At 39.6% G+C, this 19721-nt stretch overlaps 1 protein-coding gene across 1 annotated transcript in view; it reads left to right on the top strand.

The window, feature by feature from the left end:
* The window catches only part of Cfap54 (cilia and flagella associated protein 54), a 302779-nt gene extending 300671 nt beyond the window's left edge, over positions 1-2108 (top strand). Inside the window, exon 70 of the transcript XR_004112709.1 lies at positions 1653-2108. The gene's annotated coding sequence lies outside the window, so the exon portion shown is untranslated. The remainder of the gene's footprint in view (positions 1-1652) is intronic.
* Positions 2109-19721: the final 17613 nt, after the last annotated feature.

The raw sequence follows: 19721 nt of genomic DNA, 5'->3' as shown, positions 1-19721 counted from the left end.
TTGCCAGTAGACTTACCTGCAATGGTTTCTACTTGTTTTAATGATAACAGAGACAGCAAGAAGCAAAGGGAGAGAGGGAGAAAAAAGTAAAACCAGGGGAAGGAAGCACAGGAAGGGGAGCCATTGCCCGAAGCTAAGGTATTGATAATAGAAGCCAAGAGTTTCCTGTACCTGGCTTACTCCTCAAAGGAACTGATGTTGAACTTGCCTGCCTGCCAGCTATTGGGATGCTCAAGTGCAGCTGTATGGCTTGCTGCACACAGGGCACATACACAAAGGTGTGATACTGGCATCACAAATGCCTGAGAAATAGAATGTGAAACATTTGTGACCAAATTATGGAAATGAGCATCAACCTACAGTCATCTGAAGTGCTGCAAATGGCATAGCTATATGTTGGTGGTGTCAAATTATACAACATTTAAAGTTAAATACAGAGCCATAGTATTTATTGGTGCATGCATACATACTAAGTTTTTTAAACACAAGTTAATGGTTGGCAGGAAATTCTAGCTGTTGTCTCTTGGATAAAGAAGGAGAGAAAATAAACTTTAGGAAGCGTTCTTAAGAGGTTTTGCTTGTGTTTTTAATTTTCTTTTTTGGGGCCAAATATTTGTTATGTAACTCACTCAGGTTTTTTCATGCATATGTTTCATAAAGTAAAAAAAACAAAAAACAAAAAACAAACAAATGAACAAAAAAAGCCCTCTCTTTCCTCCCTCATCTTCCTAGTTGGCAAGCTTGGTGCAGTTATTGACTCCCATGCCTGTCAACAACCAACTAAACACAAGCTATGATTCTGATCTCATATATGGCTATAACTCAGTGCTTCATAGAGCTGGTTCCATTCATTCTCGATTTTAATGATAACTAAAAATCATTTGAAAACTCACGTTCAACTATATCCATATGCCCACTTTGAGTAAATCAATCTATGAAAATATTAATTTTTAATATAAAGTAGCAGGGCCTTAATAAATGTTTAATTCAGTGGAGGCAGAGTCCCTATGAAATTCCTATCAGTTATATATCCCCTTGTTATATTTTAAATGATATGATTTTCCAGAATTAGATCTGTATCAAAGCTTTTCCATGACTTGCCTGTTGTATAAAATCAGTAAAGCCAATCTACCATTCATACTTTCAATGTTTTAAATATTTTATAAATATTTATGTTTGTTTTCAGTTTTTTTTTAAGATTTTTTTTTTATTTATATGAGTACACTGCAGCTGTCTTCAGACACACTAGAAGATGGCATCAGATCCCATTATAGATGGTTGTGAGCTATCATGTGGATGCTGGGAATAGAACTCAGGATCTCTGGAAGAGCAGTCAGTGCTCTTAACCACTGAGCAATCTCTCCAGCCCTTGTTTCCAGTTGTTCTCTTCGGCAATGACTTGCTTATGAGTTGCAATTCTGACACTAAAATTTCCATGACAACCCATTTTTTTCTTTGTCATAAATGCATGCATGTTAAAGAGGGAGGCTTGAGGGGAAAGCTGGGTTAAGAGGCACAGGGATTTTGTTCTAAGTACATTGGGACTTTGGAGACAAACAGAATTAATTGCAATTGCAAATGAACAGCACTTGCTGCCCTCTGATGCCCTCAGATGCTTCAGATCTCACCTTTATCTATTTTGTGTCCAACAGCTCAATGAGTGGATCTGGAACTGGAGCCTGCTCCAACACATGTATACAGCTTTGAACCTCCCCTTTTGAGCCATCCACATTGTAGAAATTCAAGAGATTTCTGACTATCCCAGGATTTCTACTCTCCTAATTTCCCTAATTCAATTCTCTTCCTCAAGATTCAGAAGAACATCTTGGACTGACTTATCATCATTATAAAATATAATTCAAATTTCATAGAATTTGTAAGATGTTAAAAGGTAGAAAGGAAAAAAAAGTTAGCCAGAAGTCCACTATTATGTAATAATCAATGTTAATATTTAAAAATACTTCATCAAAGTTGTCTAATTATTTTCCTAATAGACAAAAATAAACAGTTCAAACAATGATCAGATTCAAGATTTGAGGCAACCATCTATCTGTATTTCTTAAGCGCAACATAGATGGGCCTTTTCGGGGCATATTGTCCAGGAAAATGCTCAAGTTGGGAGTGTTTACATTTGGTAGTTTGGATGAAATGTCATACAGTAATAAAGATGTAATTTGGTCCAAAAGAATTGTCCAGGATTGTTCTCTTTAGGAATGGAATGGTAATCCTGTAACATAAAGAAAGGAAAGAAGACCTTAAGTTTGCCCTTTAGAAGCTTGCCATGCAGTCTCCCTTCCACACACACCTTGGTGTCTCCCTGACAAACTTAGCTCATTGATTCAAACATGCATTTGTTCATTTGAAAGGTCCCCCCTCCCCCACTGGATAGATTTAATTCACTCTGTGAATTTTGCTATCTAGGCAAATGCCTTTTCTCACTCTTTTTAATTAGAAAAAAATATTCCCAAACACTTGCTGTATTCCAGGGACAATGCACACAGTGAACGGTCATCCCTTCCTTCAGTAATACATCTGATCCAGCAATCTGACTTCTGTAAATATTTCCAGAGAAAATAGAAATCACTATATTAAAGAGGCATCTGCACTCGAATTTTAATTTCAGTGTTGTTCACAGATATAAAAACAAGTGTCCATCACCTGCTGAATGAGTAAAGAGAACCCCCAAATCTCAAAAGACTACTACTCAGCCTTAAAAAAAAGGAACCTTGGTCCTTGTGACTTCATGGCTGAAGCTAGAAGACGTTATGTTAAATGAAATAAGCTAGTGATAGGAAGACAAATATGGGGCCTCACTTACATCTAGGCTTTTACAGAGTTGAGCTCACTGGATGACATGTACTGGGGGCTAGGGAGAGGTGGTTGGAGACATGTTGTTGAAAGCATATACAATTTCATTTGGATAGGAAGAATAAGTTCAAGAAATCTATTGTACAAATTAGTGTCTGCAGGTAGCCACAATATATGTAGTACTGAAAATGAATGGTTTTAGGTCTTCTTACCACAAAACATGTACACGAATTTATGTTTATTAGCTTGACTTAGTCATTTGAAATCCATATTTTATGCATGATACAAACATATAGATAAATTTTTGTATGGGAGAGATTTTGTAAGTAGATGAGAGGAAGCATTTTGAATGTGCTAGTTAATTTTTTTTTCAAAGCTCATATCTAATGGCCTCAGTTCCTTGGCCCAGGAACCTCTCCTGCCACAGTGTCTCTATCACTTCTTCCCTGATGGCTCCATGAAACACAGACACATGCTGTTGACATACACATTCAGATTTGTATATTCTGATAATCATATGCCCAAGGCACAAGCATTGTCCTAGGCAAAGCTCAGGGAAGAAGGTAAGTTGCATCTCCACTTTGTAAAGAGGTCCCTCATTAATGTTAGATTTTCATTTCTTTGACTACTAAAGCTTTATGGTTTTCTTTTCTTTTGTTTTCATTTTCGGCAAACTGCATTGTTTTCTACTTTCATTACTTTTTCAGGATGTTTGGTCACTAAAATAAAAACAAGTATTTATTTTATTTTATTTATGTATGTGTGTGCACATGTATGTTCAGGTAGCCATGGGTTGTATGACAAAACTTTTCCTGGGAAAAGACAACACACATATATGTGCACCCCAGATAGCGAACTCACAACAGACCAAATTACAGATAACACTGGGAGGTCCAAAAACTTTGGGAGTAAAAATTACAATTCCCTGGGAAGCATACTGGGCTCCTTAGAGGGAAACACTGACAATAGGCCTTTAGTCAATGAGACCCTGACTTAGGGAGGGTGAGTCTGGAGCTGAGTCAGCTCCTGGACACCTAGCTAGAGGACATAACAAGGCCAGAACAGAGCTGGTTTCTAAAATTCTTCAAGGTCTTCATAAATATGATAAAACTAACATAGCAGCCAATCAAAATTGTACCAGCACTCTTCCTTTGCCCCTACCAATCATATTAGAGGTTACCTAATCCTTCTGGGAAAGTCTCCTATCCCTGAACTAAAGGGGGCCTGAAACCCCCTTGGGTCATCGTCATTTTGATGAATGGTGACCCCTACCTACTGGTAATAAATACTCATTGCCTTTGCATACTATTTGAGTCTGGGGTCTTCCTTCAGCGATTCTTGGACCCTAACATATCAAAGTCCAGCTTGGTAAACCAATGAGTTTTATTGGGGTTTACAGGAACAGAAATGACTCATTGACAGGTGCATTACCAAAGTCTACCCCAGCATGAGTGACAGCTTATTGCAAAACCTAGGAAATATGGAGCATATTGCATAAGCTGCAGGCAGCTTACCAGATAGGAACTGACTAGTTAAATCTCTTTCCAAGTGACTCTGAAATTAGAGTCTTCCAAGCAGTTCTACTGCTCCAGAGTCTTCCTTGCAGCTTTTGCTCTTTGTAGAGGGGAATCTTAATCACAATTTAGCTCTACTTACTAAGACAGGGAGGGGCCTAATGAATCTGTTCAGTTTCAGGGACTTCCTGAAGCTATTTTGAGTTGTTTACATTTCTGCTTAAGGAGATACCCTGTAGAATAGAATGTATCAATCTTAGAGGAAGCTTACACAACATGGAGGCTAGAAAGGGGTGCAAGATCCTTTCGTTGAAGAGTTGCCAGTACTTCTGAGCCCACTGATTTAGGAGCTGGGATCCACACTCTAATTACCTGATAGAGCAGTAAACACACTTAACTGCTGAGCCACTTCTCTAGCTCCTCTCTCTTCATTTTGATTCATTTTTATGTTCATCTTTTTCTTAACTCCAAAGGAAAAAAAAGTAGCTGGTTGAGTTTGCTTTGTCAGGGTCTCAACCTTTGTTTATAGTTCAGTATTTCTTACTTTTTACAGTATGGCAGTTAAACTGAAATCTGGGGGCCATTTTATTATTTATAGTCCGAGTTATTTAAAAAGGGCTATTAAGAGACCTTAGGCTGGTTGTGGTGGCATGCCAGAGGAGGCTGAGGCAGGAGGATCATGTGTTTGAGGCTAGCCTGGGCTACAGAGTGAGTTCCAGGACAGCCAGGGCTACACAGAGAAACCCTGTCTCGAAAAACAAGCAAACAAACAAACGAGAGAGAGAGAGAGACCTTAGATGTGTGAATTCACTACAAGGATAAGATTAATTTAGATCAGAAAAGAAAAATCAGACATAAAAACCAATACAGGTAGAGAAGCAGTATAAGCTGAGTGAGCTAGGAACTCAGTGCTTTATTGTGTATTTAGTTAGTGAGTTGGTTCAGTTTTTGTTGTTGTTTTGTTTTCTTTCTTTCTTTTTTAATGACATCATTTACTTGGCCTTCACTAAGGTTAGCACAGATTAGGCAGTACATGATCCTATGGGTTATGCTAATGAGCCAATTCATCGCAAGCAAGATGGATGGCACTGTGAGAGGAAAACAGACATCATCCTTAGAGCATGCAGGAGAATTCTGAATCCCAGCACTAATCCTCTAAAAGGATTTCCCATGAGTCCTCACAACACCATATCATAAAGAAACACATCTTTAGCTATAGCCTACAGCAAGACGCAGCATCTTTCCCAGATCAGTTTAAGGGGTTCAGACACCTTTCCAAAGGATGTGTGGATTTTAATTTTGGAAAATAATATTTGCTTCTACTTGAAGAGTTTACAACGGGAGGCATGCAGCAAGGGAGGGCTGTCAAGGGAAGGAGTATGTCCTTAAAAAAGTTTTGTTTCCTATGAGAGAAAATACTTCAATGTGGTCTTTGATTTAGAGCAGTTTCACTGGTTAAAATGCTTTTCAAATGTATGTGGGTTGACTCCAGAGAAGCACGTGGGATGGCTATTTTGCAAGATTTCAAAGGCTGATGTTTTGAGCTGCTCAGTGTAAGTGGGATTAGTTTGGGGATAAGTGCATGGACAGGTAAAAGGACAGCAACCCAGATATACAAAAACCTTGAGTTCTGCCTGAGGTGGGGTGGGGTAGGAGCCTATGTCAAAACCTGAAGTAAAGAAAGAAGTGCCCCTGAGATGCAGAATGGAGATATTATTCTAGCCTCCTCTTCAGGTAGGATTTCCGATTGGGAGAAAGTAATTTTTCTGACATGAAAATATTTTAGCTGATCTTATTTTAATAAGATATCAAATACAGATGTTTTAAAGAACCACACAGATGGGCCATTCAGTCCAGTTCTAAGTTATATGTTTATATCCACTCTGAGTCTTTGGGAGACTAGCATGGGGCTGGAGAGATCCCAGCAGTTAAGATCACTTGTTGCTCATCCTGAGAAGGGGTTTGATTCCCTGCACGCATGTCAAGTGGCTCAAAAGTGCCTTGAACTCCAGTTCCAGAGGATCCCATACCTTCTTCTGCCCTCTTGTGGTGCCGGTAAGTACCCACACTCACACAGGCAGCCACATAAATAAAAATACAATCTTGTTTTGTTTTGTTTTGTTTTTTCAAAAAAAATAGGCAGTCTATGGAACAACAGGAAAACGGGATGGGAAAGAGAGAGCTCTGACATCAGACTGTTGGGATAGGCTTGCAGATTTCCTACTTACCATATGAATGAGCTCTCTCTCTCTCTCTCTCTCTCTCTCTCTCTCTCTCTCTCTCTCTCTCTCTCTGTGTGTGTGTGTGTGTGTGTGAGTGAGTGAATATGAAGGTTAGAGCTAGATAATGGGTTGTCTTCTTCAGTTGCTCTCTACCCTATTTTTTGAAACACTCATTCAACCTTGGCCATTGGGTTTCAAGGCTCTGCTATTCTCTGCTTTCTTCACACTTATACAACACCGCCTGGCTCTTTATTTTTGTGGTAGTCATCGGAAATCAGATTCCATAGCAAGCACTTGATCAGCTGAGCCATATACCTGGCTATTGGACAAGGTCTTTTTTCCAACTGCCCTGTACTCCAGCTTTGTCATCTGCTAAGTGTAGGATATAACACCTAGAAAAACAATGTCTGGCACATTGGATGCTCACTAAGAGTTATCTCTTACTCTTACTGCATTCCTTATGTACACTTATGTACACCTTTTGGTGATGCCTAGTTATGCCAATAAAGAGCAAAGGAGTTTTGTTTTGCCTTTTAAAAAATATATTGTTAAGAGTTCAGTTCTACTTACAGCAGGGTTGATTTTATAGAATTCCTAATTGCCAGTAATACCTCGAAACTCTAGACCATAAAACAGGGCAAGCAATTATAAAATCAGAATTAAAATAATTGTTTAGAGCCACTGAGGGAGATGAGTGGTTAGGCAGAGTTTGGGGAAAACATGATCCTTGAAATCTGGGAGCAAACTAAGTGAGCTCTACATTTACCAGCTCTTTCCTGAGGACCTTCCTCCTTGTCTCATGAAGTGCAGTTGTGTGTTGTTTAATGACAGAGGTGCATACGGAGTGATGTATTGTTAGGCAGTTTCATCATGCCCTCAACATTATAGGGTGAGTTTACAGAAACCTGTATGTTACAGCCTACCATACGCACAGGGAATATAACTGGGTTTGCTCTATTCTCATATAACAGCAAGCAATGGGTATGTGTACACGAGTATCCTCATACACCCAGGAGTCATGTATAGTGTCATCAGTTTACAACGGCTCCTGTATCACCAAGCAATAGGAATTTTTCAGCTCCATCATAATCTTATGTGGTTGCTGTGGTATATAACTGAACAGGCATCAGGAATATGGCTCTACAAAAAAGAGAGAATCAGAAAGAGGAAAAGTGGTTGGACTGAAGGTTTAGTCCTGTCTGAGAAGAATCAAGACCCTCCTTGTTGAGGCTGGGAATGAGATGGCCTGGAATCACCCAAATTGGTGAACAAATTGTACTCAAATTATTGGTTGATAACCATAATGCACAGCACCTGTGGAGCCTGTAGGGCTCCCAATGACAGGCAATGGCTGTAAGAATTGGGCAGAGATTTCAGCAGACACTGAAAAGAAAGTTCTAGAAAAATCAAAGTTCCAATTCAAGTCAAGACAAGTGAAAGAGCACTACTGAGTTTCTTGTGCTCTTCAATGAAACCCAGGAGCTAGGACTGAAACTGAGAACTAAAGACAATGCAAAACTAAGCCAGCACCATCAAATCTCCCTCAGAGGGACATGATTTGACAGTCATTTAACTCAGTGCTCAGACCAAACCCAGTGCTCTTCACAGGAAAGCAATATGTCTCCTGCAGTTTAGTACTCCTGTTGTGAAATACGAAATTAAAAACGACTGTTTGTAAAAGCAACAGGGAAAGTGTTATCTATAGCTAGAGGGGGGTGTGGGGCGAGTTCCTCAGCAGTCCCAGACAACAGAAGAAGGAGAGTAAGTCTTTTAAATCACAATAATGCATGTGCAAGATCTATTGGAAAAGATTGATATAGGGATGAAAAGCAGAGTTTTGTCACGGGAGATCTGGAAATGAAAAAGAACTCAGTAATGCAAATCCTGGGACTGAAAGCTTCACCTGAAAGTGAAAATTTATTGAATGAACTTTAAAAGCCAACAGATACTATGGGAAGAGGAGAAGTGTCCTTGAAACAAACCAAAACAAATTAATTATTACTTGGCCCAGGGAGTGGGGCTATTAGGAGGCATGGCCTTGTTGGAGGAAGCGTGTCACTGTGCAGGTGGGAAAAGAGAGCTGCCTCTTTGCTGCCTGAGAATGCCAGTCTTCTCCTGTTTCCCTTCGTAACAATATGGAGAACTCTCAACTCCTTCCATGCCATGTCAGCCTGGACACTGCCATGCTCTGGCCTTGATGATAATGGGCTAAACCTCTGGACCTGTAAGCCAGTCCCAATTAAATGTTGACCTTTATAAGACTTGCCTTGCTCATGGTGTCTCTTCGCAGCAATGGAAACCCTAGCCAAAACAATTATCTGCTCAAGGAGACAAAATATTCTTAATAATTGCAAGCCATGAAGGATGATCGGTTGCAACACATGCCTTTAATCCCAGCACTCAGGTGTCATGGGTAGGTGAATATCTGTGAGTTCGAGGCCAGCCTGGTCTACAAAGTAAATTTCAGGATAGCCGGGGCTGTTACACAGAGAAATCCTGTCTTTAAAAACAAACAAACAAACAAACAAATAAACCAAAGATACTTAAATTAAGGCCTTGCTGTAATGGTGTATGTCTTTAAGCCCAGCACTCAAAAGGCAGAGGCAGATGGATCATTGAGTTCTAGGCCAGCCTAATCTACAGAAGAAGTCCAAGGACAGCCAGGGCTACACGGAGAAACCCTGTCTCAAAAAACAAAAATAAAAATAACAACAAAAAGTTTTTAAAAAATTTGCAAACCATGGCAACTTATATAACCATATCAAGTGTGCTTTGGTGTGTGTGTGTGTATGTGTGTGTGTTCACAGGTGGACATGTGATTGTGTGTGTGCACTTATGTAGCCCAAAGGTCAACCTCAAGTATCATTCTGTAGAAGCCCTCTGCACAAATCTCTCACTGGGTCCTGATGAGGCTAGACTGGCTGGTTGTTGAACTCCAGAGATATGAAGAGATATGTCTTCACTCTTCACATGTCTTCACAATCGTAGGATTATGAGCATGCCCCCATCATAACTCATTTTTCTACCTGCGGTCTGAGGATCCTCTTGCTTGTGTGGCCAGTACTTTACTGACTGAGCTCTCTGCTCAGCTTATCAGATGTTCAAACGTACATGAAATTGAAGCCCTAGAAGAGAAGATAAAAAAAAGTTATTTTAAAATATGATAAAACTCAGAAAGGCAAATATTGTGTGTTTCCTTTTATGTGGAATCTAGGTTTGAAAAAGACATGAAGGAAGGTATTACTTGGACAGAAGAAGGGACCATTGGGAACACATGAAGGGAATAAGAATGTAACAGGGTGAATCATCAAGCTACATTATATACATATAAAAATGCCATAATGACACTCATATCCTAAAATATACAGCAATAACCATCAATTATAAATGATAATGGTGAAACCTTTTCTCAGTTGGATTTACAGCATTAAAGACACTTAGATTTGGGGATTCTAAATGAACTCCACAGAAGACACACACAAAACAAAACAAAACAAAACCAAAAAACAAACAACAACAAAACAAAACCTAAGTCACAGTGGAACTTCTGCAAACAAAGTAAAAATGTTTAAACTCCAAAGAAAGTGCCAAGGACCAGCCTCAGCATGGAGAGGAGTTCTGAAAGAAGAGGTGACTGGAAGCAGTGAAAACAAACAACTTGAAGTCAAATCATGGTGGCCTATGTTCTGCTCAAGACAGCTTTTCAGATTGCTCTCTGTGTTCTACTCTCTCAATATACCTTTCTGTTGCTATTCTAAAATCTCTCTGGATTGTTCATCTTTTGAAGATCAAAAGCCCAGTCTTTTATTTACATATCAATTCAATCATTACCCCAGGTTCCCGTTATATCATGAATCAGTATCCCATGACTTTAGCCCCTTGATTCTTAGAGACAGCAAACACAAGCACAGACAATAAGATAACTGGGTGAGATCCTGCCCTGAAATTACCATTCTGACCATGCCTGAACCTAACTTAGCTCTGTCCCAGGCTGACCTTGGACTCAGGAAGCCACCTGCCTTGTAAGTATAAATAAAAAAATTAGCAGGATCAGATCTTGCCTTGTGATCACCACTCCCTAAATCTCTTTATCTCCTTCCTTAGTATCTTTCTGACAAGCTGGCACATAGTGCAGCTCCCTCTGTTCCTTTAGATCTGTGAAGCTCCTTGTACAATTCATTTTGTTTATGTTTTACATAGTTGAGAAATTATATATTTTTGAACTCATGTTCTCAGCATTCTTTCCCACAGCCTTAAGGGTTATCCTGAAGGTCTCAGCCATTTACCATTTGGCTGAGACTTAGACACACCCTCATTTGCCAGACTCATGCTGTCTCTGATCATGGAGTCATTAACCTTGGCATAGAGGACATTCCTTGAATGAGGAATGTGAAAATATGTACACTATTATGCATACAAGCCTTAAGCCCACAGCAACCATCAACACTAGTGGAGGCCTATTCCCTGCTGGCTCTGTTCCAGGGGCAGGAAACCATGTCATACCACCCCTTACATGGCCAGGCTGGACTCAGCAAGAAAGGACTCATTACAAACTCCAAGAATAAGAATGATAAGAATGAAAACCAACTTCTCATCAGAAACATTCAAAGGTAAATAATGGTGAGTTTTCTTAAAAGTGTGGGTAAAAACACTTGCTGTTCAAGCCTGATGGCCTGATTTAGATGGATCTCTTGGACCTATGTAAAGGTAGACAGAGATAAAGTTTTCCTCTGACCTCTCTTATACACCATGGTATGTGTGTACCCACCCGCCTCACCCCCCAAGGCATATATACATATATATATACATATATATACATATATATGTAATGTATGTATGTATATGTAATGTATATGTATATATGTGTGTGTGTATAAATTCTCCAGTAAGTCAATAAATCAGCTGACTAGTCTAGATAACTCACACCAGATTTACATTCAAACATATCACTAATTATATTAAATGTAAATAGACCAAAGCTTCTGATGTCTTATTATAGCCAAGTATTATGCCAGGAGTTGATGGTCTGAAGCAAGAGTATTGTTGTGAATTTAGGGCTAGCCTGAGATATTTAGTGTATTCCATGCTAGCCTGAAATACATCCTCTCTTTAACCTCTCCTTCCACTTCCTCCAAAAGCAGAAATTTTATGCACCAACAGGTTGAAAACAAAGGATGGAGACATGGATACCATACAGACACTGAACCTGAGAAAGCTGCCCTGGCTCTCTTAATAATAAGGTGGGGTGTATGTACTTTTTACTTATTTTTATTTGTATCTTTGGTGGTTTGAATGAAAATGTTGCCCACAGGCCCATAGAAAGTGGTACTATTATGAAGTATAGCCTTGTTGGAGTATGTATGGCCTCGTAGGAAGTATGTTACTTGGGGAGGGCTTGGAGAGTTCAGCCACTCAAACCAGACTCAATGTGTCTTTCTCTTCCAGATATAGAACTATTGGGTCCTCCAGGACCATGTCTGCCTGCACACTGCCATGCTTTCCACCATGACAAAAAAGGACTAAACCTCTGAAACTGTAAGTCAACCCCAATGAAGTGTTTCCTTTATAAAAGTTGCCATGGTCATGTTGTCTCTTCACAGCAATAGAAACCCTAAGAAAGTGTCTATATCTGTGTCAGTTCATGCATGTGTGTAGGTGATTGTGTACATGTATAAGTGCTGTGAGAAAGTGTGTGTGTGTGTGTGTGTGTGTGTATGTGTGTGTGTGTGCACATGATTGCACAGAGGACAGAAGAGGGTATCAAGACTTTTCTATCCCCCTCTGCTATTACTTTGAGACAAGATCTCCCCCTGAATCTGGGACTCATGTTTTCTCAGCTCCATTGGAATACAAATATCCCAGTGACCCTCAGAGTGTGTGTAGGGTAACCTGTCATGTTATAAAAGTGCTGGTACCCAAAATCTGATCCTCATAATTGCACGGCAACCACTCTTAAATGCTGAACCATTTCTTAAGCATCTCAAATTTGTTTTCTAGATATCTGTTTAGTAGCTCCCTCAAAGGAGGACTTTGCCTTGATTAGAAAATTGTGTTGACATTCAAACTAGACCATATGTACTCTGGGCCACAGATAAGGACTAATTTTGATGCTTCAGGAAGCAAGTGAAGCTACTTGAAGAGAGTGACATATCTCAGTTTGCACAGGAATCAGTCTCTCAACATGCAACTTATAGTATCACCAGCTGGGACTGTCTCAAAATGAACAGGGTCCAGGCAAACTGGGATTGTTATCCTGTAAAAAGAGGCTCTTTGTCTTAGAGATGGGAGAGTAAGAGGGTATTGAAGGAAGAGGAAAAGAGTAGATAGCTGTGAGATGACAGGGTGCACCGGAGAGAGAATGAAGTCTTTCAGTAGTCCCTCTGGTCTTAGGGAATGCTGCTCAATCCCTAAAGCTAACTGTGATGGACAGGGGGTGAAAACATTCATTATACATATGATATTTGGGGGTCAAGGATCATGGGAGTATTGTTTTGGTAACTTTGTAGAAATTAAGGGATGGGTTCTGAATATCCATGAACTATGGAACTGGGGATCTGAGTCAAAATGTAGTCCATGTCTAAACTGGTTAGTTTTTGTCAACTCAAATTTAGAGTTACCTATAAAGAAGGAAACTTGCTGAAGAATTGTCTCTATCAGACTAGCTTGTTTCTGGGTACATTGCATTTTCTTGGTTAATGACTGATATGGGAAGGCCTGGCCCCCTGTAGTTGGTGCCCTCTGTGGGTGATGCCCCCTCTGTATTAAAGGTGTGTCCTAGAGTTGTCTGAGAAAGCATGCTGAGCAAGCCTTTCCATGATTCCCTTTCCTTTCCATGATTATCCCCTGAAGTCCCTGCCTTGAATTTCTGCCTTGGCTTCCTTGATTGATGTGAGCCAAATAAATCCATTCCTCCTCCAAGGTTGTTTTGATTAGTGTTTTATCACAGTGACAGAGAAGGAAGCTGGAATGATGTCATGGTTTCTTTTTTGGTTGCTTCAATTAAGTGCCCCAGCAAAAACAACCCTAGGAAGAGAGTGCTTATTCTATCTCAGGCATACAAGAGCACAGCCCAGCAAAGCGGGGAAGTTAAGATGGCATGAGCTTGAAACACCTGATCACACTGTGTCCCCAATAATGAAAAGAGGGTAATGAATGCATGTTGGGCATACTTGACTTATTTTATATTTCCTGAGATCCACCATCTAGTAAATGGTTCTTCCCATAATAAAGATGGATCATTGCACATCAATTAATATAATCTATGTAATCCTGTACACATCCTGTCCTAAAACATATCTCCTAGGTGATTCTAGATTCTGTCAAGTTGACAATTATCTTTACCTCAATATTTTTAATAGTGAGAAGACTAAAATTACATCTGTATTTTATAATTGTATTCATTAAAAGACTTTGAGGTTTGTATGATAAAAATAGACCTTCACCTGAGTCGCACAATGAAAGGGAATTTTCTATTCACAGGACTTGGAAGTCCAGAGGTGAGGGGACGTTGGGATTCATCAGTGCAGGAGTACCCAGTCACACAAGAGCTCTGACCCACTTCTGAGAAAGTGGCTTAGTAATCATTTTCCTTATGGACCTTCCCTTGCATGCTGGTTTCCTTCACTATACCCTGATAACAATGATGCCCACAGTGGCTCCAAGACTCCCAGGCTCACAGAACACCACACATCAACTAACTTCTTCCACAAAAGACCAGACAGGAGATATCTCAGGTTTGAACCTAGTCAACTCCAGCAAGTTTGCAGCCAATGGGGCCATAGAGGACCCATCCATGCAAAGTGCAGCTGTGATCCAGTAGAACTCTATCCATTTGATACCATAAGTTCTCTGTGTTATAAAATATTACCTTTTGGAAATGTTCCCAAATTAAAAACATAAAAATCTTCCTTAGTTTAAAAGTGGAACAAAGTTAGATGGTGTGCCAGATTTGACCTGCAGGCTGCAGTGCCTGGTCCCTGAGTTTAAAGCAAAGACCATGCGTTCCTTCCTTCCTGACATATAGACACTTTGTTTCCTATTCTCATCCAAGATGATTGTATTTAATGCCACTTATATGCTACAAGACTCCAAAATTTTAATCTTTAATCCAGTCAAATCCCATATCTCCATACCCCCATGGCCACTTGCCTGCTCCATGTCTCTATATAGAAGACAAGTAGAGTTTTAAATTAAGCAGGCTCAACATCTCTATTTGATGTCAGCAACTCTACTTCTTCCAAAAGGGTCTAGTCTGGTGGTCCTCAGCCCTCCTAAAGCTGGGAACCTTTAACACAGCTCCTCATGTTGTGTTGACAACAACCATAAAATTATTTTTGTTGCTGCTTCATAACTGTAATTTTGCTGATCAGAGGCCTGAGTTAGCAAAACTCAGACCAGAGCCAGAGCCAGGCTGACTCCATGACAAGCTGCACACTGGAAGTTTGGGAGACTGGGCCTAAGTTTCTGTTTCCCAGAACTGGAAAAGCTCCAAACAAGTCAATTCAAGGATAAACCATCCCTCATGGGCAGCCAATCGGGAAGCTGCCCTACCACCTAACCTGAGCCAAGTATAGATTATCAGCCAAAACCCCAAAGTCCCCTCAGTGCCTTAAACAATCACAAAGGCACCTATACCCCTGGAGATAGACCTAATCAATCAAGGGAAAGAATGGTAGAAGCCACCCACTCCTACCCTACAAGGCTTTAAATTGATCCTGCACCTCTGTCTTCCACCCTGATGTTTGTTGGACCCCTGAATGCACACTCTCTGCTAAATAAATGCTCTTTGCTGCTGCATACTATTTGAGCCTGGGGTATCATTCTTTGTGAATCACAAGCCCTTACACTATTGTTATGAATTGTAACATAGATATCTGATATGCAACCCCTGTGAAAGGGTCTTTTAACTTCCTCCATCCCCAAAGGTGGTCATAGTCCCCAGGTTGAGAACCATTGGTCTAATCTCATGCATCAGGCAGAGGCACTGGAGCTGTCCCATGGAACTGCTACCAAGATCATAGGGCTGCACTTCTTCTACATTCTTGGATTTCTGACATGTGTAGAGAAGTGAACAAGCAGTCTGAACCTCCAACCTCCTCCATCCCTTTTTTAATTCATCCATAGTACGAATAAAGTGGAAATCAATCAAAAATCTGACATCAGAATGAGAAACTCCTCAGAGGCTTGTATCAGTCCTAAGAGCTGTGGTAGAAAGACAGTTATGATTCAGTGTCCTGTAGCAGAGAAGCTTCCAGATCAGACTCAGATCTTGCCCATCCAAATATGCATCCAGATCCCCCAGACATTGCTGTGCATTTCTGTTATCATTCAGCCACGCCCCTGCAACTTCGCAAGTGTTAGATCCCAGGGAGGCAGCCTAACTATTTCCTTCCCTGTTATTTGGAGGTCTGTACATCTCTCTGCTTGGCCTTAGTTTATACACCTGTTCTATTTTTTCCCTGCAATGGCTTGGCTTCCTAATGCTCTCCTGTGTTTTGAAAAGAATACATTTTCAAGCAAATTAAAGCTTAGTTTTTATAAAAATAAGTCTGTATGAGTGTTTAGACTTTCTTTCTTTCATATTATTTTAGGCATACACTTTTTTTTGAGCATTACTCCACACTAGATTCAATGCTGGACCCTGAAGAGACAAAGATCTGTATGCTGCAGCCCAGCACAAAAGATGTTCATAATGTATGAAGGGCAACCAATACATACATTTACAATTTACAACATAACCTTGTAGACAATAGAATGAAACCTGAACAGAATGTGAATGGAAGAGAGGGACATAGCAAAGATTCACAGAGGAGTTGATGGAGCGACTCCATTGGGAAAAGAAAACAGGGAGAAGACAGACAGTACAAACAAGAATCCCTGGTCCAAAGGCTCCCAAGTTGAGTCACAAGATGATTACTTCCGGAAAGAAATATTGGGAAGATGGATTGGGTAGATGAAATGCCTAATGAGTCCATAAATGAGGAGAATTGCTTCTTACCGTGTATGAGAAGATAATTTTTATCAGATAATGAAATTGTTTTCAGTCTTCGGAATGAAAATGAATCCCTTGCTAATGCAGATCACACTAATAAAGGGAGCGGGGGAGAATGTTGAAATTACACTTGGCTGGTCGTAGGCAGAAACCAACCTAAATAGTCTAGGGGAAAAAATGAAAGATAATGAAGTAATCAAAATAATTGCTTAATAGGGAATGTGAAAGATCTGCGGTGTTAAATTATAAATGTACATTTTTGAGAAAAATGAGGTGACCTTAAGGAACAGATTAGAAACCCAAACCCATGCCGGGCAAAAGAGATGCCTTTCATTAGCAGAGCAAAAGATTAATTAAATCTGGGCAAGCTCTTTGAAGTCTGAAAGTGTGAGTCACATTATAACATAATGCACTCAGTATATTGGTATCATAATTAATGATTAAAACGGGACTCTTTATTGAATGCATTCTGGCATAGTTCATTTGACAGATGTGAGATGAAGAGGAGGAAAATGTGTTTCTGAAAATGCAAACTGACTTTAGGACTTCAGAGAGAGAGAGAGAGAGAGAGAGAGAGAGAGAGAGAGCCTGTTATGTACCTGTGTGCCCATGTGTGTATGCCCTTATACCTGTGTGCCTGTGCAGTGTATGTGTATGCCTGTGTTTGTGCCTGTATATGTACCTGTGTGCCTATATGTGTGTATGTGTCTGTGTAGTGTGTATGTGTGTGTAGTGTGTGCATACCTGTGTGCCTGTGCATTGTATGTGTGTGCCTGTGTATGTACCTGTGTGTCCATGTGTGTGTGCCTGTGTGTGTACCTGTGTGCCTATGTGTGTGTGTCTGTAGTGTGTATGTGTGTACTTATATGTGTGCATACCTGTGTGCCTGTGCATTGTATGTGTGTGCCTGTGTGTGTACCTGTGTGCCTATGTGTGTATGCCCTTGTACCTATGTGCCTGTGCAGTGTATGTGTGTCCATGTATGTGTGCCTATGTATGTACCTGTGTGCCTATGTGTGTGTATGTGTCTGTGTAGTGTGTATGTGTGTACTTATATGTATGCCTGTCTGTGTACCTGTGTGCCTATGTGTGTATGCCCTTGTACCTATGTGCCTGTACAGTGTATGTGTATGCCTGTGTAGTGTGTGTGTGCTTACCTATATGTGTGTACCTGTGTGCATGTCTGTCTGTGTAGTTGTGTGTGCCTGTGTATGTATCTGTGTGTGGGTATACACACTTGTGAATGTGCCTGTGGGGGGGCTGTGTATGGATGTCGGTGTGTATAGCTATGTGTGTGACTCTGTGTATGTTTGCTGCAGGGTAGTTATCTAAGGGCAAATACATATTCCTTCCCTCTCAGAGGTTGCCTAGAGACCCATCCTCACCATGATGAGGGTGATGCCATCTGCCCCTTTACCAACCTCTCTAAGGTACAAGGGTGGACTAGGGAGGAAGAAAAAAGGGATGGCTTAGCGATTATTTCCCTTAATCTCTGAATCTTTTGTTTCAGATGAATGATTTTCAAGATTGGTATCAGAGAAAGGAGAGATAGGTTGAAATTACAAAGCTTCTAAGATTTCTTTTTTTTTTAATGTTTTTTTTCTTTTTTAACTTTTATTGCATTATGATGAGAAAAGTTACATGATTTCAATTTATCTGAATTTTTTAACATTTAAAAACATATTTTAAGTAGATAGAATTAAATCACATTCTTGTTTCCCTTTTGTACCCCAACTCCTCCTAGAGACTCCCTCTTCAATACCTACAATATCTTTTTTGTCATATTCCTTAAAATTTATATAATATTGTAACAATAAAAATAAGTATTATAAAAGTTTTTGATATAAAACAACAATTTGACAGTCTTATGTAGATGCACATCTACAGCAATAGTGAAAATACATTTTTCTCAATATAAATTTTAAATAATTCCAAACATATTAACTATATATTTCAAAATAATACATCCCTACTAGTATTTTCTTAAATGAACATAAATATATAAAGTCTTTTTGTTTGTTCGTTTGTTTTGTATTTACTAAAGTTTAAAATCTTGGCTCTTACTGTGGTACAAGCCCAAAATAAGAACAATTTTTAGACATTGGATTTCATTGTAATAAAGCTGTACTTCAATGACCCTCACATCACCAAAGGATTTTACCTCCATCATAGCTAAGCTGAGAGTTGATAGTTCTGCTGCACCAAGAAATGAATTGTAGGCATGATTTTTGGATACAGACTTCCTGCTATGGTCAAAGCTATTTGACTTGAGTGAGTGACTTTATTCTCAACCAACAGAGAACAGGTTACATTCATTTAAGAATGGTGTATGCCAGGCGGTGGTGGCGTACTCCTTTAATCCCAGTACTTGGGAGGCAGAGGCAGGCAGATTTCTGAGTTTAAGGCCAGCCTGGTCTACAGAGTGAGTACCAGGGCAGCCAGGGCTATACAGAGAAACCCTGTCTTGAAAAACAAAAACAAAACAACAACAACAACAAAAAGAAATGGTGTATGTATTAAGATGGTCTATGCATAAAGTCATTCACCAACTGTTTCATTGAACAATGGTTCTGCTTGGAGGGTGGTACAGACATTAGGTGAGGGTAAGAATTTGGTTCATTAGCTGTGATAATTTGGAAAAGCATTCATCTCAGAGAAAGAGTAACTTATAAAGTCCTCTTCTTCCAATTGATACAATAGTTACAAACATCAAGCAAAGCATTCAGTTTCACTCTTTGTTGTTCTCTTACAAGCAACCTCCCTAGTTAATTGTCTATGTTTCTTTTAGGTATATAAATACTTTTGAAATATATAGGCTGTTCTGAAAACCATAGTATAGTGTAAAAACATGAAATAAACAATGCTATTAATAAAGAAGCTGAGATAGGAGAAGCAAAATTTCAAGACCCTTATGTTGTATACAGCCAGACACTGTCACGAACAAACAAGCTGAAAGTGTATATAGATTGTACAATATTGGACCTATTTCTCCAATTACCAAATTAGAGAGACCATTGGATGACAATTAACAAATTTCTAATTCCTCATATTTTTGGATTTCAATCGATTAGGATATGTTGGTAAGATTAATTTTCATATTAAGATATTAAGAAAAAGTAGTTATCACTTCCTGTTGTTTTTGTTGTAAGAGGTGGAATTAGATTTGTGTGGATTTGTTGAAAGATT

The sequence above is a fragment of the Mastomys coucha genome, unplaced genomic scaffold, assembly GCF_008632895.1.
Source record: "Mastomys coucha isolate ucsf_1 unplaced genomic scaffold, UCSF_Mcou_1 pScaffold4, whole genome shotgun sequence".
Lineage (NCBI taxonomy): Eukaryota > Metazoa > Chordata > Mammalia > Rodentia > Muridae > Mastomys > Mastomys coucha.
This window is presented reverse-complemented; position numbering and strand designations above follow the sequence as displayed.